The sequence below is a fragment of the Dreissena polymorpha genome, chromosome 2, assembly GCF_020536995.1.
Source record: "Dreissena polymorpha isolate Duluth1 chromosome 2, UMN_Dpol_1.0, whole genome shotgun sequence".
NCBI classification, from domain to species: domain Eukaryota; kingdom Metazoa; phylum Mollusca; class Bivalvia; order Myida; family Dreissenidae; genus Dreissena; species Dreissena polymorpha.
In genome coordinates, this window is record NC_068356.1 from 137,104,826 (window position 1) to 137,132,274 (window position 27,449).

Here is a 27,449-nt window from a genome sequence, read left to right on the forward strand (position 1 = left end):
TAAACATATTTGAACAGAACCAAATGTGTGACAACAACGTTTCAGAGATGGAAAGCTTTTGAAAATATTATAGACATGCAATGCAATCATTTAAAATCAACAGAGAATATGTGTTGAGTTAATTTAAGTATATTATTAAACTTTATTTCACAGGTGGTTATAGAGAAACAAATATGTTCACCAGGTGCATAGCAATGGGGGAAAGGGACTTTCTCTTAATCCCCTAGTGTAATAAATTTCCTAATATTTCATCACTTTACATTTGCAATACTTAACAAGGGCTGTTTGTAAAACATGCATGCCCCCCATATGGGCTGTCCGTTGTGGTGGCAGCCATTGTGTGAATACGATTTTTGTCACTGTGACCTTGACCTTTGACCTAGTGACCTGAAAATCAATAGGGGTCATCTGCGGGTCACGATCAATGTACCTGTGAAGTGTCATGATCCTAGGCGTATGCGTTCTTGAGTTATCATCCGAAAACCATTTTACTATTTCGGGTCACCGTAACCTTGACCTTTGACTTAGTGACCTCAAAATCAATAGGGGTCATCTGCGAGTCATGATCAATGTACCTATGAAGTTTCATGATCCTAGGCCCAAGCGTTCTTGAGTTATCGTCTGACAACCACCTGGTGGACGGACAAAGGGCTGTTTGTAAAACATGCATGCCCCCCATATGGGCTGTCCGTTGTGGTGGCAGCCATTGTGTGAATACGATTTTTGTCACTGTGACCTTGACCTTTGACCTAGTGACCTGAAAATCAATAGGGGTCATCTGCGGGTCATGATCAATGTACCTGTGAAGTGTCATGATCCTAGGCGTATGCGTTCTTGAGTTATCATCCGAAAATCATTTTACTATTTCGGGTCACCATGACCTTGACCTTTGACCTTTTGACCTCAAAATCAATAGGGGTCATCTGCAAGTCATGATCAATCTACCTATGAAGCTTCATGATCCTAGGCGTATGCGTTCTTGAGTTATCATCCGAAAACCATTTTACTATTTCGGGTCACCGTGACCTTGACCTTTGACTTAGTGACCTCAAAATCAATAGGGGTCATCTGCGAGTCATGATCAATGTACCTATGAAGTTTCATGATCCTAGGCCCAAGCGTTCTTGAGTTATCGTCTGACAACCACCTGGTGGACGGACCGACAGACCGACCGACCGACATGAGCAAAGCAATATACCCCCTCATCTTCGAAGGGGGGCATAAAAATGCATGAACATAGCTCAGATATCATGTCTTTGCGTAATACTGTATTAATTTGGGACCTTAGTCAAGTGGTGGGATGCTGGTCTAGGAATCGAAAGGTCCCAAGGTAGAATTCTGCTCAAACCACAGAACTGTGCATATCAAACAATTAATCCCATTCTTGTTCTATTGGGTACCTGTGAGGGAAATAAGCAAATCTGCTGTGGTTGCATAATGTGCATAATGTAAACGGACAACTTATATCCCAGTGATCTGGTGCCACAGTTTATGTTTTGCAATGGTTAGGGGACTTACCTGTTGAGATGTAGTGGCTGAGTTGGAGTTGTTAGGATATTTCTCTGTGAACAGAAAACCAGCTCTTTGCACATCACTGACATATGTCCCTGTAAACCAAATAATTCATGCATTCTGAAATAGCATCAGTTATATTGGAGGTCAAACAATGTTGTTTGATTAAATAATATAAGAAATACATTATGTTTGAAGGCTCTTGCTACAAATGAGGTATACAATAAACACTTCACACACACACAGCCTACTATATACTGTACACTTGATACAATCATTTTTCATCTATATCTAACCAATCTGCATTAAGTTACTTGTAACTCCAAAAGAGTTGGATGGACATAAGGAAGAATGGAAGGACAGAGAATTCTACAATTCAATCCGATCCGACCTCCCCCCTGCACCCTTTCAAGGAAATACAAAATGGCAACGATTATGAATATTTACAATTACATAAGTTTAATTTAGCAGCAAGGATAGAGTATTACCAATGTATAACACGCACACACTATTGAAATAAAAGTTTGAGTAGTAACACACTGCACATTATACAAGGTAAATTACAGGACCAATGTACCTTGTAGAAGAGGTAATATCAGCCCACTTGGCAGGAAAGTTTGAAGCCCCAGCTTTAGACTGGCTGCACCTATCCGGGCCCAGCTTACCCGAAAGCCTGTTGTTCAGCTGGGTACCAATCTATTGCATGGGATCCTGTAGGAACCGGCTCTTAAAACAAAATTCAGGAAATTAAAAAAATATTGAAGGTAATAATTGTATAATGTGCTGAAGTCATTTAAATAATTGTTTTGCTAAAATTAAATCAAATTTAACAAGTCTATTACAGCTGATTTTGTAAAAGATAAACGCTTTGTTCAAGAGCTGAATTTCGGCCGAAAAATACACAAAACTATGCCTTTACCTTCTATGATTAAACCTGATATTAGATCAATTGCTATTTATTTACCAAGTTGATTAATTTTAAAAACACATACTTACCATTTGATGCTTTGACCTTTTTCTCAATCAGGCAGAAACAATTAAAATTGATATCAGATCAAGTGCTATTTGCAATTTATTTACTATGTGTGATCAATTTAAAAGCACATAATTCCCATTTGATGCTAGGAACTTTTCAGGCACATAAAATACTGATGTTAAGTGAAGTATACGAGTCTCATTCTGGGAAAATAGGGCTTAATGTATGAGCAGTCTGCACAGGCTAATCTGGGATGACACTTAAATAGGACTTAATATATGTGCAGTCTGCACAGGCTAATCTGAAATGACACTTTAATAGGACTTAATGTATGTGCAGTCTGCACAAGCTAATCTGGGATGACACTTTAATAGGACTAAATGTATGTGCAGTCTGCACAGGCTAATCTGGGATGACACTTTAATAGGACTTAATGTATGTGCAGTCTGCACAGGCTAATCTTGGATGACACTTTAATAGGATTTTAAGAATGTGCAATCAGCACAGGCTAATCTGGGATGACACTTTAATAGGTCTTAATGCATGTGCAGTCTGCACAGGCTTATCTGAGATGACACTTTAATAGGACTTAATGTATGTGCAATCTGCACAGGCTAATCTGGGATGACACTTTAATATGACTTAATGTATGTGCAGTCTGCACAGGCTAATCTGGGATGACACTTTAATAGGACTTAATGTATGTGCAGTCTGCACAGGCTAATCTGGGATGACAATTTAATATGACTTAATGTAGGTGCAGTCTGCACAGGCTAATCTTGGATGACAATTTAAGCACATACATGAAGCCCCATATCCCAGAACACCGCTCAGATACTACTTATTGTTCTTGTTGCTGCTGCTGCTGCTGCGACTGGGCCTTAGACAGAGATGGAGCGAGTTCCGACGCCGAAGTCGCCACCCCAAACCCGAGAATTGCCGACAACTGTTGTTGAATGGCGTCAATCGCATACTGCTCTCCAGGCCTAAGGTTCACATTATTCGAGAACAACATATAGAGTAGTCACATTAATGGACATGTCACGCAACGCCTGCTCTACCTGTTGGATCAGATAGTTTCAGTTCGAGCGACTTGTCCGGCATAATTTGTCGACGCCCATCATCCAATTGTTGCTAAGCGACATCGATGCTAAGACGGAAGTCAAACTCACCAAGGCTCTGCTGTTGGAAGTGTTGATGTAGCCAACATGGGAGGAGATATTGATAGGAGGCTTGGTAGTCTGACGCAAGACGTCTTCATGCTGAATTTCTTAAGCGAGTTGTAGTATTTGTGCAAGAAGGGGGTTGTCATCGACTTTCACTTCAATGACGTTTGTCATGTTTGCTAGTTAAGTTCACTGAAAAGGAAATGGAAAGTAAACTAAAACCGGATTGTTTAGAGACACATGAATAAGCCTTGCAACACCTTACTTTACAGACCTGTTTTTTAAATGCCTAACATTGTGCCTATAATTCATATTTAGAATATTGCCAATAATTTTTCACCAATTAGAACTCAAAATAACATAGTTTCAATGTTTTATGCGCACCAACTCGAAATTGGAATTTTTGGGTTTGTAGCAAGGTGTAACATTTATTTTTTGTAAATCAAAAACAGGCATTACTTCAGCAATTTAGAATGTGAGACTGTACACCTTTAATTGTGTGACTATAGAACTTTAAATGTGAGACTACATCATTTTAAATGTGATACTAAGCAACTTAAAATGTGAGACAACACAACTTTAAATGTTACAATCTACATATTTAACCGTGAGTCTGCACACCTTTAAATGTCACAGTTTATGACTTATACCTGAGACTTCACAACTTTAAATGTGAGACAATACAACTGTATGGCATTTAATAAGAAACAATAGATGTGAGTTCAAAATAGTAATTAAACGTAGTGAAATAAGCAAACTAGAGCTTTGTCACAGATGTAACGAATACCGTCCATGCCGCATTGACACATAATATTTTGCATGCCGTCTTTACAAAAAACAGCAGACACCATGTTCAATTTTTAAAACGCACTAAGTGACCCCTTGACCTAGTTTTTGACCCAGAAAGGCCCATGTTCTAACTTGACCTTAATATCATCTCCATAAAACTTCTGACCAAGTTTGGTGAAGATTGGATGTAAACTACTTGAATTAGAGAGCGGACATCATGCTGAATGTTAAATAATGCACAAAGTGACCCGGTGACCTAGTTTTAGGCCCTGAATGGCCCATGTTCAAACTTGTCCTAGAGATCATTTAGATAAAACTTGTGACCAAGTTTGGTGAGGATTGGAGAAAAAAGCTACTTGAATTAGAGAGCGGACAACATGGTGAGGTTTAAAACGCACTAAGATACCCCGTGACCTAGTTTTTGACCCGGCATGACCCATATTCAAATTTGGCCTAGACATCATCTAGATACAACTTCTGACCAAGTTTGGTGAAGATTGGATTAAAACTACTTGAATTAGAGAGCAGACAACATTGTGATGTTTAAATTGCACTACATGTAAGTGACCCCGTGACCTTGTTTTTGACCCGGCATGACCCATATTCAAACTTGACCGAAACATTATCAAGATACAAAATCTGACCAATTTTGGTGAAGATTGGATAAAAACTACTTGAATTAGAGAGCGGACAACATGGTGAGGTTTAAAACACACTAAGTGATCCGGTAACCTAGTTTTTGACCCGGCATGGCCCATGTTCGAACTTGACCTACACATCATCTAGTTACAACTTCTGACCAAGTGTGGTGAAGAATGAATTTAAACTACTTGAAATAGAGAGCGGACAAAATGCTCAATGTGTAAAATGTACTAAGTGACCCTGTGACCTAGTTTTTGATCTGGCATGGCCCATGTTCGAACTTGGCCTTCATATCATCTAGATAAAACTTCTGACCAAGTTTGGTGAAGATAGGATGAAAACTACTTTAATAAGAGAGAGGACACCATGCGGAATGTTAAAAAACGCACAAAGTGACCCCGTGACCTAGTTTTTGACCCGGCAAGGCCCATGTTCAAACTTGGCCTTAAGATCATCTAGATACAACTTCTGACCAAGTTTGGTGAAGATCGGATGAAAACTACTTGAATTAGAGAGCGGACAACATGCTGAATGTTTAAAACACACGAAGTGACCCCGTGACCTAGTTGTTGACCCGGCAAGGACCATATTCGAACCTGGCCTAGACATAATGTAGAAACAACTTCTGACCAAGTTTGGTGAAGATCGGATGAAAACTACTTGAATTAGAGAGCGGACACTAAATACGGACCAACAAACCGACTGACCCACAGACAAGTTCACTCCTATATACCCCCCTAAACTTCGTTTGTGGGGGTATAATTAAGCCAGTTATTCTGATAAAAAACTTTAAAATGTGCTATAACAAGGGGCTAGCTCTGTGCAGAGTTTATTTTAACCATTTTTCGGATTGGGACAATTCGTAAAGAATCATAGTGTTTTGAATTAAATTGGGAAAATGGTTGTAGTTTTGGCTAAACATAATTTAAAAATTGAGAATAAGTGCTATCAAGATAAATTGCACTAAGGTTCAACTTATAGAGCTGCATAAGGAAACAAACTCAATTTGTAACCTATTAACACATTGTTTGGGGTCAAACCTTGAATTGAGAACTTTAGCCAGTAATTATGGAAAAAATAAACTGTTTAAGATAAGGAATGGGACTCAATTTGGCCCCAATTTCGACAAATGAATAACACTGTATGATCTCACCTGAAGCTCAAGAAGCTGAGCTGATATGCTGGCCTAGCTGATATTGCCAAAGGCTGAATTTGAGTTCTGATTAACTCAATGTTGCAACCTATCAAAACATTCTTTTTCTTCCGGGAAACCATAAATTGAGAACTTAAGCCAGTTATCATAAATATAGACTTAGATAAGAATGGGGCTGAATTTCGGCCCAATTTTTTTTTTTATAATTAACAGTGTAAGGTCTCACCTGAAGCTCTAGAGGCTGAGATTGACATGATGGCCTTGCTGATATTGCTAAGAGACGAGTTTGAGTTCTGCTTTCTTCAGGTTGCGAGTCGAAGGGTGTACTGGACCACACAACAAAACTGCTGTTATTTTTCAAAGCCTTCTCTTGCATCAATTCAATGTGAGGCCTTTTAGGCTCGGAGTGCTAAGTGCTCATAACAAAACCAGACGTGTTCACTTTAAGCACCTTGTTCAAAATGGTGGGCGTAATTTGCGTCTGTGGCACACCCCATGGATGTATGGATATCTTAGTGTTTACAACAAAGTCTTTACTGCCTTTCTGTGTCAGCATGGATGTATTGTGCTCTGGGTGTTTACAACCAAGTCTTTACTGCCTTTCTGTGTAATCATGGATGTATTGTGCTCTGGGTGTTTACATCCAAGTCATTACTGCCTTTCTGTGTCAGCATGGATGTATCGTGCTCTGAGTTCACAGCAAAGTCATTACTGCCTTTCTGTGTCAGCATGGATGTATTGTGCTCTGAGTTCACAACCAAGTCATTACTGACTTTCTGTTTCAGCATGGATGTATTGTGTTCTGGGTGTTCATGGCATAGTCATTACTGCCTTTCTGTGTCACATTGGATATATCTTGCTCTGGGTGTTCACAGCATAGTCATTACTTCCTTTCTGTGTCAGCATGGATATATCTTGCTCTGGGTGTTCACTGCATAGTCATGACTGCCTTTCTGTTTCAGCATGGATGTATTGTGCTCTGGGTGTTTGCAGCATAGTCATTACTGCCTTTCTGTGTCAGCATGGATGTATCGTGCTCTGAGTTCACAGCAAAGTCATAACTGCCTTTCTGTGTCAACAAGGATGTATTGTGCTCTGTGTTCACAACCAAGTCATAACTGCCTTTCTGTGTCAGCATGGATGTATTGTGCTCTGTGTTCACAGCCAAGTCATTACTGCCTTTCTGTGTCAACAACGATGTATTGTGCTCTGTGTTCACAACCAAGTCATAACTGCCTTTCTGTGTCAGCATGGATGTATTGTGCTCTGTGTTCACAGCCATGTCATTACTGCCTTTTTGTATCAGCATGGATGTATGGTGTTCTGTGCTCACAGCCAAGTCATTACTGCCTTTTTGTGTCAGCATGGATGTATTGTGCTCTGTGTTCACAGCAAAGTCATTACTGCCTTTCTGTGTCAGCATGGGTGTATTGTGTTCTGTGTTTACTGCCAAGTCATTACTGCCTTTTCTGTGTCAGCATGGGTGTATCGGGTTCTGTGTTCACAGCCAAGTCATTACTGCCTTTCTGTGTCAGCATGGATATATCTTGCTCTGGTTGTTCAAAACCAAGTCATTACTGCCTTTCTGTGTCAGCATGGATATATCTTGCTCTGGGTGTTCACTGCATAGTCATTACTGCTTTTCTGTGTCAGCATGGATATATCTTTCTGTGGGTTTAGACAGCATAATCATTACTGCCTTTCTGTGTCAGCATGTATATATCTTGCTCTGGGTGTTCACAACATAGTCATTACTGCCTTTCTGTGTCAGCATGGATGTATTATGCTCCGGGTGTTCACAGCATAGTCATTACTGCCTTTCTGTGTTAGCAAGGATATATCTTGCTCAAGGTGTTCACAGCATAGTCATTACTGCCTTTCTGTGTCAGCATGGAAATATCTTGCTTTGGGTGTTCACAACCAAGTCATTACTGCCTTTCTGTGTCAGCATGGGTGTATTGTGTTCTGTGTTCACAGCCAAGTCATACTGCCTTTCTGTGTCAGCATGGATGTATCGTGCTCTGAGTGTTCACAACCAAGTCATTACTTCCTTTCTGTGTCAGCATGTATGTATTGTGCTCTGGGTGTTCACAACCAAGTTATTACTGCCTTTCTGTGTCAGCACGGATGTATTGTGCTCTGAGTGTTCACAACCAAGTCATTACTGCCTTACTGTGTCAGCATGGATGTATCGCGCTCTGGGTGTTCACAACCAAGTCATTACTGCCTTTCTTTGTCAGCATGGATGTATCTTGCTCTGGGTATTGACAACCAAGTCATTATTGCCTTTCTTTGTCAGTAACATTGCCAAAAGTCCGTTCTATTATGATATTTTTGCCGCTGAGAGGACAATCTGGGGCAGTCCGCAACCCTACTGTTGTCCAAACTTTCAACAGCAAAAGTATCCCACTAGGAAAGCTTACGCTTTTATTGTTCTTTGATTTTCTCCCGTTCAATTTCTGTTTGTCTCATAAAGATTGGAATGAGTTATTGAACTTTTTATTCTTCATGATATTTGTTGTGATGTCCAACAGCAACAACTGACTGTTAGCGTTACCATAACTACTGCTATAACTTTTCGTGTCTGTAACACTAGTCCCTTTCAGGCCCACGCGCAACTCCAGCTTAATAAAACTACCCAGGCTTATGTTTGGAAAACGTAACGTGGGCATTGCGTTTGTTCAGAACAGATTCATGCTCAGAATTTCCTGCAGAACGGAGTTGTTCAACGATGCTGACTTTTTGAGGCAGGAGGTCAAGGGGGAGTAGTTAAAAGTCAAGGCAGGGGAAGGGTCGTTCTGGACTGGGGCTCCTGCAGGCGTGACTGGTGTGGTTTCTGGGCCAACTCGATATCAATGCTGGTGCTCTGCTGAAAACAACAACAACACAGTGGGTGATTGGAACTTTTAACAAATATATTACAATCTATAACAAACTATGTCTCTTAACTGGCTGTGAAGGTTTTCAACATGAATTTCTAATCTGGCATTTTATTGGTTCCTTGTCCTTAATAGCATGAAAATAAATACAATTAAGTCATTCTGTATTAAAACAAGAAAAGTGTTAGCTAATGCTATACTTATCTGTACATTTATATCTATAATCTTTACTCCATTTCCAGAAATGTATTTTCATAAGCGGATCACTAATGTCAGAAAGTGTCGTCCCAGATAAGCATGTGAAATTCACATCAGCTAATAAGGGAGGGTACTTTCTGACTAGACTGCGTTTTCATAAAGAGGATTATTTGTTCAATGAAAAATACCTTTAAGAGGAGTGTTATCCATGATTAGCCTGTGTGGACTGCACGGCTAATCTGTGACAACAATTTAAGCACATGCATTAGGCCCCATTTTTCCGGATATCAAGTATGATGAGCTATGGGTCAGGGGAGTGGATGGGTCATCCTGGACTGGGGCTCCTGCGGGCCGGACTGGTGCTGTTGCTGGGCCAATTCAATATCAATGGTGGTGCTGTCCTGAAAACAACAGCACAGTGGGTGATGTGAACTTTGTTTATATTACAATGTATATGAAATTATGCCTCTTAATTGGTTGTGAAGGTGTTTAATAGGCAAAATTTCCTTCTAATGAATTTCTAATCTGGCATTTCATTGGTGTATTGTCCTCAATAGCACAAAAATTAATATCATCAAACCATTTCGTATTAAAACATTGTTGGCTACTAATACACTGTATACTAACCTGTATATTCATAATGATGTAATTTCATTAGCCAATATGCGGCTCCTAAATATTACAAATAGTCGTCCCAGATTAACATGTTTAGTCCACACAAGCCAATCAGGAAGAACACTTTTTGACTAGACTGGATTTTCATAAAGAGGATATTTCTATTCAACAAAAATACCTTAACATATGAAATTGTTGTCCCAAATATGCATGTGTGGATTGCACAAGCTAATCTAGGACAACGACAACAATTTAAGCACATGCATTAAGCCCCATTATAAAGAAGTTTTTTTCCTGTATAAAAACAAAAAATAATAGAAAATCATCTTCTTAACATTGTTTTTAAATTGTACTCATTATACGTATCACTTTACTTTTCCATATATTGTACTGCTCATATACTTTGGATTTAAATTATGTTATAGGCCACTTGCCCTTAAAGACTACACACTGACAACACTAGTTTGCCCGTTCTTTGGTGACGCCTAAAAATCCACATTTTCACAGTAACCAATACCAAGAAACGATTTTTTCCAAGTAAATTGCTATCATAAACTTTGTTTGATATGTTGAGGGAAAACACAAGTTTCTGAAAACATATTACCCAATTGCCCACAAACACAAATCCGATCACAGGACGTGTTTTGTGTCATGTTTTGTATCATCCTTTGACCCATTCATTTTAAGAAAGAAAAATGATTCTCGAATTTTAATTATAGTGAAGAAATGAGTAGCAAACTTCTTAAACATGCGAAAATTCTAGTCACAAACTTCTTTAAATTGTGACCCACAAAACTCTCAAATTTGAAAAAAAACCACTGTGATTCCATAAAAAGGAAAAATAGCCAAGAATCATGCCCTTCCAGAAAAACAACAACTTCAAAACAAGGGCTTTTTCCAAAACATGCATGCCCTCCATATGGGCTGTCCGTTGTAGTGGCAGCCATTGTGTGAATACGATTTTTGTCACTGTGACCTTGACCTTTGACATAGTGACCTGAAAATCAATAGGGGTCATCTGCGGGTCACGATCAATGTACCCATGAAGTGTCATGATTCTAGGCAAAAGCGTTTCTTGAGTTATCATCCGAAAATCATTTTACTATTTTGGGTCACCGTGACCTTGACCTTTGACCTTGTGACCTCAAAATCAATAGGGGTCATCTGCAAGTCTTGATCAATCTACCTATGAAGTTTCATGATCCTAGGCGTATGCGTTCTTGAGTTATCATCCGAAAACCATTTTACTATTTCTGGTCACCTTGACCTTTGACCTAGTGACCTCAAAATCAATAGGGGTCATCTGCAAGTCATGATCAATCTACTCATGAAGTTTCATGATCCTAAGCGTATGTGTTCTTGAGTTATCATCCGGAAACCATTTTACTATTTCGGGTCACCATGACCTTGACCTTTGACCTAGTGACCTCAAAATCAATAGGGGTCATCTGCAAGTCATGATCAATCTACCCATGAAGTTTCATGATCCTAGACGTATGCGTTCTTGAGTTATCATTCAAAAACCATTTTACTATTTCTGGTCACCGTGACCTTGATTTTTGACCTAGTGACCTCAAAATCAATAGGGGTCATCTGCGAGTCATGATCAATGTACCTATGAAGTTTCATGATCCTAGGCCCAAGCGTTCTTGAGTTACCGTCTGACAACCACCTGGTGGACGGACCGACCGACAGACCGACATGAGCAAAGCAATATACCCCCTCTTCTTTGAAGGGGGGCATAAAAAGGCACTGACTGATGAAACAGATGCAAAATATTGGTCAACAATTCAAGCTAGAGACTGGAATGCTACACCCCTGATCCTGGAAAATCATTTATATTAGTTGGCATAACACTTGGAGGTTTTTAAAAAAAACACTTTTTTGTGGACATGTAAATTCATGCATTTCTTACTTGTTGAAAAAAAAACACGAATTTGCTTGGATCATTTTGTTATGTGTTTGAGTAATTTTCGTGGATCAGTAAACCCACGAAATCAACATTAATTAATGTACCACAAATTATAACAAATTTACAGTACTTAATCAACATGTTTTTAGAAATGTGTTTGACAAGATTTATTTTATTTATTTTTAATTTAAATGTATGATTGTTCATTAAAAGAACAATCATTTTGATTTTTTTAGTCCGGTGTATTCCTTAGTTTAAATACAATGCAAACATTAATAGCTGAATAAAGTCGAAACCCAATGACTCTAACTTGCCTGGACTGACAACAAAAGTTTTAGCCATCCAGAATTCGATCCAACCGATCTGAATATACTTATGTTTACTAAAATAAATCTGCAATAGATTTACATCTCCAGTTGAAGAGTATTCATACTGCCTAATCCCCGTACTACTTTCTTCTTTTGAATCAGTAAGAACAGAATTTATATACTTGACATTTTTAAGTAATCACTATTTTAAAACAGTTACACAAACAATCAAACAATGATCTTATGTAAGGAATAACGCTAAGAAACAAAACAATATATAAGCATTATATGCACATTGCCCAAGTAATAAACAACACGTGTATTACTTTATTTGCTTGTGTTTTTATTTAAGAATGACATGACGCATAGATACAAAATTGTCTATTGCTTCAAGTTGACATATTATAACTGTAACTCTAACTATTATAGTATAACTTAATTTTGTATAATCATAAACTGTGTATTTTGTAAACACTGTATGCTTGCTTTGTCCACTTGGGCTTTTGGCCTTCTGGATGGATTGTTTAATAAACAATATTGTGATGCAGCCGTTCCAGCCATAATATTATATAATCTACAAAAACGCCAGATTGTCATCTTTTACTCAAATCAATTAACGATTGAGTCAATAACATGTTTAAAATTATAGGGAGCCTTTAATCAAGTGCTCATAATCAAGTAACAGCTTTATGCGACCCTAGGCGCTTTAGAGCCAGGCAAACAAAACAATGTGAAAATTGTGACGGGGACTTAAAAAAATAGGAGACATTAAGTAATCCCGCACCTGCAAATTTGAGCCATTTGACATAAATGTATATGAATATTTAGCAATACAAAAAAGATGCTTCGAGGATAGTCAGAGCAAACCTGAAAGTTGAGCCAAGGGAGTTTGAGCCAACAGGTTTTGACTGTAAATTATAATGTTTAGAAAATAACTATTCTGCTTATCTGAGAACAAGTCAAAATTCATAGGTTCTCTGAATACATTTTTATTGTATTTATTATTGCATTTTATGTTCATTCTTTCTTTATTTAAATAAATTAAGTTTCCACAATTATATAAGAATTAGTTTTCTAGTTTGGATACTTGTTTACAGTAATTTATAACAATATTGAGATTTCACCACTGTGAGAAAAGTTTAAAATAGCACAAGAGCCATTCAATTTTAAGCGCTCTGAATTCAATCACTCATTGCTTACATTAGTATCTCTTAACAATTATTTTTAATTTGCATTAACATGAACACCATTGTTTTTTAATCATATTATTTGTTATACCAAATTCATTCTCTTAAGAATGTATAAATACAACCCTTAAACGGACTTAACTTGAGCATCACTCTTGAACAACGTGACTTAATGAATGTGTATAGTGTCTTCCCACATAAGCCCTTGGAGTCCTCATAGGCTAACCTGAGACGACACTTTTTTACTAAGACTTGATTTTTGTTTAGAAACAAGAGATGTGTTCGTCAGAAACAAAATGCCCCCTACTGCGCCGCTTTGAAATAAAATTTCTATTTATCATTTGGCAGATATAGAAATAATCTCCCTTTAAAGCTTATTACTTCCCTTGGATTTTGTTATTCACCTTCAACATTGAAGGATGGCCTTGACCTTTCACCACTCAAAATGTGCTGCTTCATGAGATACACATGCATGCCAAATATCAAGTTCCTATCTTCAATATTGCAAAAGTTATGGCCAATGTTAAAGTTTTCGGACCAACGACAGACAGATGGACTGACAGTTCAACTGCTATATGCCACCCTACTGCGTGTGGGCGGTCTGTAGACAGTAAAAAATGACCAAGTCAGACATCACTGACCAGCAAGGCCTGTGGTTTATCAAAGAGATCATTGCCACAGTTCATCATGTATCTATGTACATAAGTCCACATGTAAGTAATGAAACCAACCATTCACAAATTAGTACAGGAAAGAAATGATAGTTATATATATCATTTAAAAACAAGAGCTGTCACCATAGGTTGACTTATGCCCCCTATAAACGCTTGATAGAAGTTATGAGCTTTTTTCAAAACCTTATGCAGATTTCGAAACCTAAACGCGGACCCTAAGTTCAAAGTCAAGGTCCAGGGGTCAAAATTTGTGTGCGTATGGAAAGGCCTTGTTCGTATACACATGCATACCAAATATGAAGGTTATATCTCAAGGGACATAGAAGTTATGAGCACTTTTCAAAACCTAAACGCAGATTTCGAAACCTAAATGCGGACCCTAAGTTCAAGGTCAAGGTCACAGGGGTAATAATTTTTGTGCGTATGGAAAGGCCTTGTCCATATACACAAGCATACCAAATATGAAGGTTATATCTCAAGGGACATAGAATTTATGAGCATTTTTCAAAACCTAAACGCAAAGTGTGATGGAAAGGGGGCATAAAAAATCTTTGACAAATCAATCATTTAAGTTATAAATAAACAAAATACAAAATATGTACAGTAACTGAGAAAATAACTTAAATTCTTGATAGGGTAATATATAATCTGAGATTTATAATTATATAAATTACTTCCCTTGAAAATAATTGCCTCTGTCAAATCTCTATTTTTAGTAGCAATTAATAATAAACCACTACCGTGATTGTAGATTCCCAGGTTACCTTAACGTACCTAAGATACTTGTCTGCCAAAAAGTGTCATTGTGTGCTTGGCTTGACCATAAAATGTCATTTAGATTATGCTTCAGTTGTATGGTTTCATATGATTATATATAATAATTATCTCCCTTTAAAGCTTTTTACTTCCCCTGGATTTGTATTTTCGACCGTAGACCTTGAAGAATGACCTTGACCTTTTACCATGATTTGTTTGTCAGAAACACAATGCCCCCTACTGCGCCGCTTTGATATATTTAAAAAAATATTTAATTTGGCAGGTCAGATAATTATCTCCATTAAAGCTTATTACTTTCCTTGGATTTGTATTTTCGACCCTAGACCTTGAAGGATTATCTTGACCTTGAACTTTTAACTCAAAATGTGCAGCTCCATGAGATACACTTGCATGCCAAATATCAAGTTGCTATCTTCAATATTGCAAAAGTTATGGCCAATGTTAAAGTTTTTTTCAGACGGACGGAGAGACTGACATACTGACTGACTGACTGACTGACGGACAGTTTAACAGCTATATGCCACCCTACCGGGGGCATACAAATTCCCTTTCAACGAAAATTTCCTCAAAAACGGAAAGTATCATCTGTGTGCCCACTGCACAGGCTTATCTGTAGATGGCATTTAACATGCATTAAGCACCCTTTTCCCAGAACGAGGCTCACCTGGTATTATCTTGTACAACTCGTTAACAGATGGTAGGGGGACTTACTTTGAGCCTCATTCTTAGAAAACAGGTCTTTATAAATTGTGCAATAAGTTTTGTCCTAGATTAGCCTGTACAGCCTGTACCTTATGAGGTACAACACTTTCCGCTAGACAGATTTTTTTTAAAGAAGAGACTTCCTATATAAGAAAAATTCCGTAAATGCGGAAAGTATCGTCCCTGATTTGCCTGTACAGACTACACAGGCTAATCTTGGACCACACTTTACACACATGCATTTAGTCCCTGTACAGACTACACAGGCTAATCTGGGACCACACTTTACACACATGCATTTAGTCCCATTATCCCAGAGGGAGGCACATATGTTTCTTGAAAAAACACTCAACAACAGACTGTAAGCAGACTTAACTTAAGTTTGTGTAATGAGGCCGGAGTCCTTCTAATAGGGAATATTCTTGGTGTTTCTTCAATGGAAATTTAAGGCAGTTGTTTGGGAAAAATACATTGTTTTAGGATTGTAAATGGGGTCGATTTCAGACCCCAATTTTGACAAATAACAGCAACACTATAGACAATCCCAGAAATCAAAACCTCCCGGATTACCCGCCCCTGAATACTCTCGCGCGCCTCCAAAACGGTACTGAAGAAATAAACATGGACCTTTATATGTGTGTATAGGTCCCTACGCAAAACAAGGAAACGAAATGGGTTTATTAAATATATTTTAGGATTTAAAGAGTTTCTGTTATCGATCTGACAACCAGATAATAGTTCGTGTTTTTTTTAAATTAATATAAATTACGTAATTAGTAGAAATAAGGTTCATCTGCATTCGTTTAAGAGTAATAACACACAGCATGGACATGGACCTATTTGTGTAGGTCCCTGGCATGAATAAGGTCTTGATTGTCATTTAACATGTTATTTAAAGGTGACGCGTGATATCTTATCTAAATTTCGATATCAACACATGTGCAGACATGTGGTGTCACGGGCAAACCCATAAACGCGTTTAATCCACACTTGGAACATCGCCTCCCATTGAGCGAATTCGTTCGCGCCTTTATCGCTGATGTTTTTTTTCAAGAGATGTATGTTGCTGTCATTTATAATCCGTAATTTAAGAAAAATCAATCACTTATTTTGAGCGTGTTTTTATTTTTTAAGCGTAAATTTTGACCGTTTTACGAACATTTAATAAAGACGTACGTTTAGGAAATCTAGAGAACACAATTGGAACTATTTAAGTTTATTTAAGGCTCATTATTTTTCATGTTGAACATTTCAATTGTGAATTAAGATGTTATTAAGAAAATTTAATAATATTTCAGGCAACATGTAAAACGTTATATAAATAATAATATAAGAAAGTTGTAGACAAAAGCTGTCCTTTTCAATAAAAAAAGTATGACATATCCTGACATCTTACACAGTTTTGCAAGCGAATAACTCCGAAACTTGTTCATTTAAATCACAAAATTCATTTTTGGCTAGTTATTTTTGTATTAGCTTGAGAGCGATTTTTAAATAAAATATTGCTCAAAACCACTTTAGTTTTAGACTAAACTAGATACATTATTTTAATAAAAAAAAAATCTCTACCTAAAAATCTTACAGAGTTTCTATAAAGATTTACGAAACAATTTTAGAATCACAAACTTCATTTCGGCTATAGATTTGTATATTACCTTTAAAATGACACTTACAAGAGAAATATTAATAGCGAAATGGTAACTGTTTAGACAAACAAAGAGTTGTATTATTCAATTAAAGAAGTCGTCCTAAGTCTTTAATCTTACATGTACAACGTTTCTTAATGAATATCTCCGGAAAGTATAGAAAGTACGACATTTAATAAGAAATAATATAGGCTTAAACAAAGACAGATATCAATTTAATTGTCTACATCGATCTTAAATCTATCTAATTAATATCAAAGATCTATCCAAAAAATATGGTCTGAATGGATGTTTCCAATCTTTATATATTGATAGATCTTTGTTAATATCTCCGGCACTATTTACGCTAAAATCACAACGTTTACTTCACACTTTAGATATTTCTATACCTTTATAATTATGCTTGAATAATTATATTCCATAAAGAAATAATTAAATTTTATAAAAAGGCATTATGCTGAAAGGTATGCTTAAAAATGCCAACTTGGCCTTAAACATTATATTGATTTACGATGTGATACATATCGACACTTGGTTTCATGTTTCACTTGTTTTCAATCCTAATGTGCGAAGTCATAAAGTACTGTTTATTGGAATAAAGCGGGCGTGCACTATGATAACGTTGTAATCTGTCATATTCTTCAGTACCGTTTTCAATCGCGGGTTACGTAATAGCCAATTTGGCGGCGCCCATATTATCGATTCTGGGATTGTCTATATACATACTAAAAACTCTACATCTCCTTGCAAACAGGCTCTATACAACCAAGGCATTCCAAGCTTAATTAAATATCTCACACTTTTTTAAAAACTCAAGGTCTGCATTGGAATGACATAAATTCTCGAGGTGTTGTGTTAATGAGGTTTCTTATGAATAAGTTGGGAAGCATCGAGCTGAAAAAGGTTTTTAGTTATTGATCCTCAAGTAAAAGAAGTTGTGTTTTTAAAAGGATATACATAAGAAAAGACACCATTTTACCTTCTGTGAAATCATATCATTCTTGTCCTCTTCATTTTTAACATTCTTGATACACAATTAACACTGTAAAATCATTATTAATTGTGAGACATTATTTTTTGTTGATTTTAAGAGTCGACTGATCCTCAAATGTATCACAACACACCGGAAAATAACTGACATAAAAACCTATTTATTTTTCCCATTTGAAAAATCCATGCATTAATTGCTGTGTCCATAAACGGGTTTTTTTACGACGACATTTCATATGGACAAATATTAATGACTTTGTAATATACAAACAATTAAAGAGGATATTTTTCCTAATGTAAATTCATACTGCTCTTTACAACCTCATCTTTTTTTGCATTCTTAATAAACAGGAATTACACAAGTGGGCGCTTTACTGGTGTATTTATGGGTCTGTTAAACAGACCCATACCCAAAGCATTTTATTTGTTGTATCAATATGTTATACCCAAAAAACTTAATTTTGAAATTTTTGGGTTTTAAACCGCGAAAAATACATAGTAAAGTACAGTTCATAGCAATGTGTAATACTTTTTTTTAACAAGAGATGTGTTTGTTAGAAACACAATGCCCCTACTGCGCCGCTTTGATTATATATTTTTGATTTTGATTATACCCCCTTACAAATATTACTTCCCTTGTAAAAATGATCTGTACTTGCCAAATGATAAATATAAAGTATCTCCCTTTTAAGCGTGTTACCGGTACTTCCATTGGATTTGTTTGTTTTTACCTTTTATCTTCAAGGATGACTTTGACCTTTCACCACTTAAATTTTGTGACTCTATGAGATACACATGCATGCCAAATATCACATTATGATTTTTAATATTGCAAAAGTTATGGCCTATATTAATGTTTTCAGAGGGACGGACTGACAGACAGTTCAACTGCCATTTTGCCACCCTACCGGGGGCATAAAAATAAATTTAAAAAAACAGGCATGACTTCAGTAATTTTAAGTGCGAGACTTTCCCCCTTAATAGTTTTGACTACAACAACTTTCATTGTGAACCTTTACAACTTTAAATGTGAGAATTAACAACTTTAAATGTAAGACTACATAATTTTAAATGTGATACTCGGCAACTTTAACTGTAAAACAATACAACTTTTAACATGACACTGAACAACTTAAAATATGAGACTGTACACATTTAAATGTGCACAACTATTACGCGAGACTAAACAACTTTAAATGTTAGACAATACAACAAGTCATAAGACACAATGCTGTTAGTATATGAGTACTTGATCAAACACGTATTGCCTATGGATTAGACAGAAATGCAAAAACAGATGAAAGTCTATGGTGAATTAAGTATATGATACTCTGTCTTGCTACCAGGGGCCATTATACTAGTAATTATAGCCTATTATGGTTAAATCTATTATATGTACGTGATATTGAATCGATACTAGTTGATGTCTACATTTTATGCCATTGTTTTTGTAAGACAGACCTTAGATGTAAAGTTTAGTCACTGGCGTTGAAAGTGTGTGCATAAAGATATGAAAGCAGTATAGTGATTTTGTCTTTGCAAACATCCGGTTTCTAATTTAAATAAAAATCATATTAGATCATAATCAGTTATACGTGAACACAAATACTTATAAATTTAGAATTTTTGATTTGTATTTTAATTGTACTAAGTTTCAACATATAGGGCTTTATAAGGAAAGTGACTCATTGTTGCAATCTATCAAACACTTGTTTTGGCAAATATTGCATTGTAAATTTTAACCAGTAAATATTTATAAAAAAATAGACTTTTTGAGGAATGGGGCTGAATTTAGGCCCAATCTTTGACAAAATTAATAACACTGTAAGGTCTCACCTGAAGCTCAGAAGCTGAGCTGATATGCTGGCCTCGCGGATATTGTTAAGGGCCGAGTTTAAGTTCTGATTAACTTCGGGTTGAGTCGAAGGGCGTACTGTACCATACAACAAAACTGTTGTCACGTTTTTAAGCCTTCTTTAGTCTCAATTCAATGCGATGCTCTTTGGGCTCGGAGTGCAAAACCGTATGTGTTGACTTTTTAGCAATTTGTTTTCAATAATGTGGGGAATTCGCGTCTGAGGCACACCACATGAATATATTGTGCGCTGAGGATAGTCCGTAACGCTACTACTGTCCTAACTATCTACAGCAGATATACTTCTAAATGAATCATTTCAATTGTTCCTTTTTTTCTCTCGTTCCTTGCTGAATATATAGCTGTCTTATAAAGAATTAAACAAATTATTCAACGTTTAATTCTTCGTGAGATTCTTCGTGATGTCCACAGTGAGAACTAACTGTTTGCGTTAACTGTTAGCATTACCATAAGTACTGCTATAACGTCTCGCTTCTGTAACACTCATCCCACTCTGGCACTAGAGCTAAACAAAACTACTCGGGCTTGCTTGGGGAAATCTCGACACGGATATTTCGGTTGTTCATAACAGCGCGTGAAAACTTGACGTGCTGAGGATTTATTGCACAGACTTGTGTAACGATGCTGACCCTTTGAGGCCGGAGGTCCAGTGGGAGGAGCTAGGGATCAGGGGAGGGAAAGGATGGTTCTGTATTGGGGCTCCTGCAGGCCAGACTGGTGCTGTTGCTTGGCCAACTCGATATTAATGCTGGTGCTCTCCTGAAAACAACAACACTAGATTGGGGGATATGAACTTGTAACACATTTTTATAATACAATGCATAATACACTACATATATGCCTCTTGATTGGATGTGAAGGTTTTCAACAGCAAAACATAATTATCTGAATTTCTAATTTGGCATTTCATTGGTGCCTTGTCCTAAATAGCAATTAATGAAAATTAATGCAATTAAAGGGATCTTTTCACGCTTTGGTAAATTGACAAAATTGAAAAAAGTTGTTTCAGATTCGTAAGTTTTCGTTTTAGTTATGATATTTGTGAGGAAACAGTAATACTGAACATTAACCATGCTCTAATATAGCCATTATATGCATCTTTTGACGATTTTAAAACCTAACAAGAGTTCCGCGGTCGGAGATGACCGCATTGAAGCCGGATTTTTGATTTAAATGACAGGAAAGTACCTTTCGTGTTTTTGTCAATGCAATACTTAAATTACTGAAATATTGTTCAAAGGTCAAAATGAAATGTAAGTACTTTTCAAGGCATGAGCAAACCTTGTGTTATGTTTTGAATGCATGCATATACATGAACAACAATAACATTTAAGGTCACAAATATGAACTTGAATTGACAATTAGGAAAGTTTGATCTCAATTTTTTTATTTTTTAACATTTTTACATTCAAGGTCACGGTGACCTTGACCTTAAAATGACCAGTGGTCATCTACTAGTTCTGGCCAACCTTCATATCAAGTTTGAAGACTCTAGGTCTAAGCATACCAAAGTATTAACAACTTTAACATATTTACATCCAAGGTCACAGTGACCTCGACCTTCAAATGAATGACCTTGAAATGACCAGTGGTCATCTAAGTGTGCTTGCAAACCTTTACGTCAAGTTTGAGATTCTAGGTCCAAGCATACCAAAGTTATAACAATTTTAACATTTTAACATTGAAGGTCACAGTGACCTTGACCTTCAAATGAATGACATTGAAATGAGCAGTGGTGATCTTCTAGTACTGGCCAACCTTTATGTCAAGTTTGAAGACTCTAGGTACAAGCATACCAAAGTTATAACATGGAATAAGAACTTTAACATTTTTACCTACCAAAGTTATAAGAACTTTAACATTTTTACATTCAAGGTCACAGTGACCTTGACCTTAGAATGAATGACCTTGAAATGACCAGTGGTCATCTAAGTGTGCTTGCAAACCTTCATGTCAAGTTTGAAGACTCTATGTCCAAGCATACCAAAGTTATAACAATTTTAACATTTTAACATTTAAGGTCACAGTGACCTTGACCTTCAAATGAATGACATTGAAATGACCAGTGGTCATCTTCTAGTACTGGCCAATCTTTATTTCAAGTTTGAAGACTCTAGGTACAAGCATACCAAAGTTATAACATGAAATAAGAACTTTAACATTTTTACATTCAAGGTCACAGTGACCTTGACCTTCAAATGAATGACCTTGAAATGTCCAGTGGTTACTTACTAGTTCTGGCAAACCTTCATGTCAAGTTTCAAGACTCTAGGTCCAAGCATACCAAAGTTATAACAACTTTAACATTTTTATATTGAAGGTCACAGTGACCTTCACCTTCAAATGAATGACCTTGAAATGACCAGTGGTCATCTGTTAATCCTGGCCAACCTTCATGTCAAGTTTGAAGACTCTAGGTCCAAGCATACCAAAGTTATACCATGAAATAAGAACTTTAACATTTTTACATTCAAGGTCACAGTGACCTTGACCTTCAAATGAATGACCTTGAAATGACCAGTGGTTACTAACTAGTTATGGCCAACCTTCATGTCAAGTTTCAAGACTCTAGGTCCAAGCATACCAAAGTTATAACAACTTTAACATTTTTTATATTGAAGGTCACAGTGACCTTGACCTTCAAATGAATGACCTTGAAATGACCAGTGGTCATCTGTTAATCCTGGCCAACCTTCATGTCAAGTTTGAAGACTCTAGGTCCAAGCATACCAAAGTTATACCATGAAATAAGAACTTTAACATTTTCGAGCACGCCGCCACCCCGCCCGCCCGCCCGCCCCCCCCGCCCGCCCGACAACATCAATCTATAAGCCGAGATTTTTTCGAAAAAAATCCGGCTAAAAACATAAATTGCTCAATACAGGCGAAAACCAATAACTAAACCTCGCCGGGACCGACGACAAAAGTTCGACCCATCTGGAATTTGATTGAACTGATTTTAAATAGATGTATGTTTACTAACATAACTTTGCAATAATTTGTTGAATTAGTAAGAACAGAAAATATATACGTCATATTTTTAAGTCATCAATATTTTAAAATAGTTATATATACAATCAAAAAGTATCATATGTAAGGAATAACGCTAGGAATCAAAGCAATCATAAGCATTTTATACACATCACCAAAAAATTAAACAGCACATTATGTATTAATTCATTTTTTTTTTAAGAATGACATGATGTACAGATACAAAATAATTTATTCCTTCAAGATGACATAGAACATGTTGTGATGCAGCCGTTCCAGCCATTATATTACAGCATCAAAGAAAAACGCCAGATTTAATACAAAATGTCATATTTTACTCGAATCAATTAAACATTAATTGGATGACATGTTTGTTTGAAATTATAACATGCTTATAATCAAGTAACAGCTTTGTGCGACCCTTGCCGCTTTAAAGCAAAACGAACAAATGAATGTGTGAAAATTGAAATGTTCATGAATATATAGCAATACAAACGTGCTTTGATGCAAGGCGACTTTGAGCCATCGGGTTTCGATTGTATATTACAATTAAAAAAAATTTGCCATTCTGCTAATCTGTGAACAAGTCCAAATTCACCAATAGGTACTATCAATACATTTGTTAATTGTATTTTTGATTTGTTTTCATTGTTTCTTTATTTATATGAATTAAGCTTCCATAATTTAATAAGAATAAGTGTTTTACTATCGCTTAACAATTATTGTGAATTTTAATGTATATGTACGTCATTCTCTCATTAACCAAATTTTAATCATATTGTTTGTATACCATATTTCTTCTCATCCAAATGTAAAAATACCACCCTTAAAAAGACTGAAAACCTGGGCTTAATAAATGTGTATAGTGGTGCCCCACAGTAACCTAGCTGTGCAGTCCTAACAGGCTAACATGAGATGACACTTTCCACCAATACTTGATTTTTGTTTTGAAGAAAGTCCCTTTAAAAAAAAAATCATCACAATAAGAAAGTATCCTCTATGATTAGTCTGTGTGTGCAATACACAGGCTAATGCGTGGATGACACTTTGAATGCATTAAGCACTCCTTTCCCAGAACGAGGCTCATCTTGTTAAACTCTGTGACAGACTGTAGGTGGAATTGCTTTGAGCCTCCTTTTGAGAAAACAGTAATTTATTATGAATATTGCGTAAAGTGTCTTCCCAGATGAGCCCATACAGCCACACAGGCTACTCCGCTAGACAGAATTACGTTTAGAAGAGACTTCCTATATTCGAAAAATTTAATAAATGCATGGATGACATTAATGAAACTACATACTGTTCTTTTCCACCTCATCTTTTTTTTGCATTCTAAATAAAAAGGAAATACACATGCATACATTTTCCTTGCCAAGTTATGGGTCTGTTCAACGGACCCACACCCAAAGCGTTTATTTAAAAAAAATAATATCCTCAGGATAATTATATCTCAATCATATTTCGATAAGATCTAAACAAGAGATGTGTTTGTCAGAAACAGAATGCCCCCTATTGCGCCGCTTTAAAATTAAAATGCTAAAATGCAATCCCCAGCCATGGAATGCCGTGTCCCCCGACATCACTGGACTGTAATATGGCCAGCCTTTCACCAGACAGTTGTCTTCTTTGCTGTGCAGTAGCTGTAACGTTGAGCGAACCAATATGGAATATGCAAACTGCACAGGCTAGTCTGGGACAACACTTTACACACATGCATTAAGTCTTGTTTTCCCATGCAACCTTACATTGTTGCCATTGCATGCATGAAAACTAACTCTAAAGCCTTATTACACTGTTCTGGGAATAAGGCCAGGGTCCTTCTTATTGAGAACAAATACATTCCATGGAATCATATTTATAAGCTTTATTAAATATCTCACAACTTTATAAAACCTCAAGGCCTTATGAGGATGACAGAAATTCTCCGGGTGTTGTGTAACTGAGGTTCCTGTTTGATAAGTTGGAAAGCATCGAGCTGAAGAAGGGTTTGAGTTATTGATCCTCAAGTAAAACAAGTCCTGCTGTAAACATGATATACACAATAAAAGACGCCATTTTATGTTTTGTTAAATCATATCATTCTTGTCAATTTCATCTTTAACATTCTTAATACACAGGTTACACTGTAAACCATTATTATTTGAGGGACATTATTTTGGTTGATTTTAAGGGTTCACTGATCCACAAGTTTATCACACACAGAAAAGTAACTGACACAAATTCATCATTTATTTTTCTGAACTGAGAAATCCACAAAATAAACTAATGTGTCCGTAAAAGTCATTTTTGACCACGAAATTTCGGATGAATATATATATGAGTTTACACTTTACAAACAAGTAAAGAGGATATTCTATCTTAAGTAAATTCATACTTTTCTTTTCCACCTCATCTTTTTTGCATTCTTAATACATAGGGAATACATAAGCAGGTCTTTTCCTGGCGTATTTATGGGTATGTGAAACGGACCCATACGCAAAGCGTTTTTCTTTCCTTAACAAGGGCTGTTTGTAAAACATGCATGCCCCAAATATGGGCTGTCAGTTGTAGTGGCAGCCATGGTGTTAATACGTTTTTTGTCACTGTGACCTTGACCTTTGACCTAGTGACCTGAAAATCAATAGGGATCATTTGCCAGTCATGATCAATGTACCTATGAAGTTTCATGATCCTAGGAGTAAGCAGTCTTGAGTCATCATCCGGAAACCATTTTACTGTGTCCAAGTCACCATGACCTTGACCTTTAACCTAGTGAGCTGAAAGTCAATGTACCTATGAAGTTTCATGATCCTAGGCATAAGTGTTCTAGAGTTATCATCCAAAAACCATTTTACTATTTCGAGTCACTTTGACCTTGACCTTTGACCTAGTGACCTGAAAATCATTAGGGGTCATCTGCCAGTCATGATCAATATACCTATGAAGTTTCAAGATCCTGGGCCAAATTATTCTTGAGTTAACATCAGGAAACCATTTTACTGTTTCAAGTCACTGAGACCTTGACCTTTCACCTAGTGACCTGAAAATTTAAAGGAGTCATCTGCCAGTCATAATCAATGTACCTATGAAGTTTCATAATCTTAGGTGTAAGCATGCTTGAGTGAACATCCGGAAACCATTTTACTATTTCGAGTCACTGTGACCTTGACCTTTGACCTAGTGACCTGAAAATCAATAGGGGTCATCTGCCAGTCATGATCAATATACCTATCAAGTTTCATGATCCTACTAGGCTTAAGCATTCTGTAGTTATCATCCGGAAACCATTTGACTATTTCGAGTCACTGTGACCTTGACCTTTGACCTAGTGACCTGAAAATCAATAGGGGTCATTTGCCAGTCGTGATCAATGTACCTATGAAGTTTCATGATCCTAGGCCTTAGCGTTCTTTAGTTATCATCAGGACACTATCTGGTTGACGGACAGAAGGACCGACAGACTGACAGGCCGACATGTGCAAAACAATATACCCCCTCTTCTTCAAAAGGGGGGCATAATAAGTGCCTTATGATTAATATGTCTCAATTATATTTCAATAAGATCTAAAAAAAAAGTATATTACTAGCATAATATGATTTTATTCTTTTAATTTTAAGTATTAGAAATAGTTATATTAAATTTGTTTTTCTGAAATCAATGGACTTTTCGCACGAAAAAATAAAAATCCCAAAATTGCATTTTTTCCCAAATTGGCCATGAAAAGGCCTGATAATTAAAACGTCTTTGTTACCTTCTGTGTATTCAGGTCATCCTTGTCCACCACATCCTCAGCATCCTTGTCCTGACTCAGCAGCCACTGTAGCAGCAAAATAGCTTGATGTTTTTCTTGTATGTATATTTAGGACTCACACAAATTTATATAAATGTAATGAAAATCAATAACAAATGTTCAACAGCATAAAATATGGCAAATTAATAAATCTCACATCAAGTGTTACCTTTCTGTAAACATTGCGTAAAATATCAATATATACTCCTCCAAAGATTACTTAAACAATTTCATATTTTATTTAAAAAATATTCATCCATATACATTTCTTACATGGCATGGTGTTTATAGAAATGAAAGTCTAAAAATAGCCTCAGTTGCTATGTACAAGTGCATCTATTTACAAATATGAAATTTTCAGTTGAAATGCTTTGTTTTTTCATGCGCAGTTTACAAGAACTAAATGTTAGGACCATAATGACACAAACGTTATGACAACATAACATAATATGCATTAGATCTAATGTTCTAACAAAACCCCTCACATTGTATAATCAGATAACAATATGTTCACATAAATTATTTGTATCTTTAACTACACACTTAATGTTGTATTGTAACATGACACACTACTATGTTCGTATGCTAAACAACACATTGTAATTAAAATACTAATCACTAATTACAACAACTAATACATACATGTACACACTATTCCACTCTGAACACCAGGATGTTGTCACTCC

At 36.4% G+C, this 27,449-nt stretch overlaps 1 protein-coding gene and 1 long non-coding RNA gene across 2 annotated transcripts in view; both read right to left on the minus strand.

Annotated features, from left to right (window-relative positions):
- LOC127869128 (uncharacterized) overlaps positions 1 to 27,449 on the minus strand; it is a 291,724-nt gene that overhangs the window by 229,367 nt on the left and 34,908 nt on the right. The window lies entirely within an intron of this gene.
- LOC127869147 (uncharacterized) lies at positions 1,501 to 26,795 on the minus strand. The gene is made up of 6 exons (XR_008044431.1): positions 26,725 to 26,795; positions 9,504 to 9,716; positions 6,465 to 9,107; positions 3,330 to 3,846; positions 2,090 to 2,238; positions 1,501 to 1,607 (listed from the first exon to the last, which is right to left on the minus strand). It is a non-coding gene; the product is annotated as an uncharacterized LOC127869147 (long non-coding RNA).